The sequence below is a fragment of the Aythya ferina genome (genome assembly GCF_964211825.1).
Source record: "Aythya ferina genome assembly, contig: HAP1_SCAFFOLD_1443, whole genome shotgun sequence".
NCBI classification, from domain to species: domain Eukaryota; kingdom Metazoa; phylum Chordata; class Aves; order Anseriformes; family Anatidae; genus Aythya; species Aythya ferina.
In genome coordinates this window covers 513-3,000 of record NW_028180666.1, presented here as the reverse complement: position 1 = coordinate 3,000, position 2,488 = coordinate 513, and the positions used below count along the sequence as shown (strand labels likewise).

At 68.1% G+C, this 2,488-nt stretch overlaps 1 long non-coding RNA gene across 1 annotated transcript; it reads left to right on the top strand.

The window, feature by feature from the left end:
- The first annotated feature begins 84 nt into the window (after positions 1-84).
- On the top strand, positions 85-2,212 carry LOC311429616. Its single transcript, XR_014688296.1, has 3 exons — positions 85-191; positions 292-376; positions 1,946-2,212. It is a non-coding gene; the product is annotated as an uncharacterized lncRNA (long non-coding RNA).
- The last annotated feature ends 276 nt before the right edge of the window (positions 2,213-2,488 follow it).

The following is a 2,488-nucleotide window of genomic DNA, read 5'->3' as shown; positions in this document are numbered from 1 at the left end:
GGCAATTGGTGGGGCTGGGGGGGGGGGCACCCCGCTTTCTGGGCCCCCCCTCACCCCCCCTCACCCCCCCCCCGCCCCCCCCCCCAGGATCCACTACCCCCCTCCCCTTGCCCCCCGCCCCCCCCCCAGGACCCCGACCCCCCCCCGGAGGCGGCGGCTCTGCGGCGCCTGGTGCGGACCCTGCGGGACGAGTGAGCTCCGAGACCCCCCCCCCCGTGCCCGTGTCCCCCCCCCTCCACGTGTCCGTGTCCCCCCCCCCCCCACCCCAAAATTTGTGCCCCCCCCCCCCAGGCTGCGGCGGGCGCGGGCGGAGGCGCGGGGGCTGGAGGCCGAGCGGCTGCGGGAGGAGGCGAGGAGGCGGCGGCTGGAGGAGGAGGTCAGGGGGGGGGCACGGGGTCACCTGGGGTCACCCGGGGTCACCTGGTGTCACCTGGGGTCACCTAGTGCCACCCCGGTGTCCCCCCGGTGTCCCCATGGCACCCCGGTGTCCCCATGTCACTTGGTGTCACCCAGTGTCCCCCAGTGTCTCCGTGTCACCCCTGCGTCACCCAGTGTCACCTCGGTGGCCCCCGGTGTCACCTAGGGTCACTCAGTGTCACCCTGGTGTTCTCATGTCCCTCTGTGTCCCCCAGTGTCCCCGGTGTCACTTGGTGTCCCCTGGTGTCACCTAGGGTCACTCAGTGTCACCCCGGTGTCCCCATGTCCCTCTGTGTCCCCCAGTGTCACCCTGGTGTCCCCATGTCACCCAGTGTCACCTTGGTGGCCCCCGGTGTCACCTAGGGTCACTCAGTGTCACCCTGGTGTCCTCATGTCCCCTCTGTGTCCCCCAGTGTCCCCGGTGTCACTTGGTGTCCCCTGGTGTCACCTAGTGTCACTCAGTGTCACCCCGGTGTCCCCATGTCCCCCAGTGTCACCCATTGTCCCCATGTCACCTGGTGTCCCCCAGTGTCCTCATGTCACCTGGTGTCACCCGGTGTAACCTTGGTGGCCCCCGGTGTCACCTAGTGTCACTCGGTGTCACCCCGGTGTCCCCATGTCCCTCTGTGTCCCCCAGTGTCACCCTGGTGTCCCCATGTCACCCAGTGTCACCTTGGTGGCCCCCAGTGTCACTTGGTGCCACTCAGTGTCACCCTGGTGTCCCCATGTCCCTTTGTGTCCCCCAGTGTCCCCGTGTCACCCGGTGTCACTTGGTGTCCCCTGGTGTCACCCAGTGTCACCCAGTGTCACCCCAGTGGCCCCCAGCGTCACCCTGGTGTCCCCATGTCCCCCCATGTCACCCAGTGTCATCTCAGTGGCCCCCAGTGTCACCCTGGTGTCCCCATGTCCCGCCATGTCACCCGGTGTCACCTCAGTGGCCCCCAGTGTCACCCAGTGTCACCCCAGTGGCCCCCAGCGTCACCCTGGTGTCCCCATGTCCCGCCATGTCACCCGGTGTCACCTCAGTGGCCCCCAGTGTCACCCAGTGTCACTCGGTGTCACCCCAGTGTCCCTATATCCCCCTGTGTCCCCCTGTGTCACCCCGGTGCCACCTGATATCCCCCCGTGTCCCCCAATGTCACCCCGGTGTCACTCGGTGTCACCCGGTGGCCCCCAGTGTCACCTAGCGCCACTCAGTGTGACCCCAGTGTCACCCCAGTGTCCTCATGTCACCCCGGTGTCCCCACGTCCCCCTGTCCCCCCCTGTCCCCCTGTCTCCCCCCTAGTGTCCTGGTGCCAGCGGCTGTCCCCATGTCCCCCTGTGTCCCCCCATGTCCCCTGGTGTCCCCCTGTCCCCGTGTCCCCATGTCCCCCCCATGTCCCCCTGTCCCCCCCCATGTCCCCCTGTCCCCGTGTCCCCGTCCCGGTTCCAGTGGCTGTCCCCATGTCCCCCCATGTCCCCTTGTCCCCCCCATGTCCCCCTGTCCCCGTGTCCCCGTCCCGGTGCCATCGGCTGTCCCTGTCCCAGCTGCGGGCTGCTCGGGATGCGCTGGGGTCGCTGCGGGCGCGCGTGGAGGCGCTGACGGCCGAGCTGGCGGCCACCAGGGGGTGAGGGGGGCTCGGCCCCAAATCCCTGGCCCCAAACCCTGGCCCTGTCCCCAGACCCCTGCCATTGTCCCCAGACCCCTGGCCCTGGCCCCAAATCCTGGCCCTGTCCCCAGACCCCTGGCATTGTCCCCAAATCCCTGTCCCCAAACCCTGTCCACAACCCTTGTCCCTAAATCCCTATCCCCAAATCCCTGACCCCAAATCCCTGTCCCTGTCCCCAACCCCTGTCCCCAACCCCTGTCCCCAACCCCTGTCCCCAACCCCATCCCCAAACCCCTGTCCCTGTCCCCAAAACCCGGTTATTGTCCCCAAACCCATCCTGGTCCCCAGCCCCTGTCCCCAGCCCCAACCCCATCCCCAAACCCCTGTCCTTGTCCCCAAACCCTGTCCCCAACCCCTGTCCCTAAATCCCTATCCCCAAATCCTTGTCCCCAACCCCTCTCCCTGTCCCCAAATCCCTGGC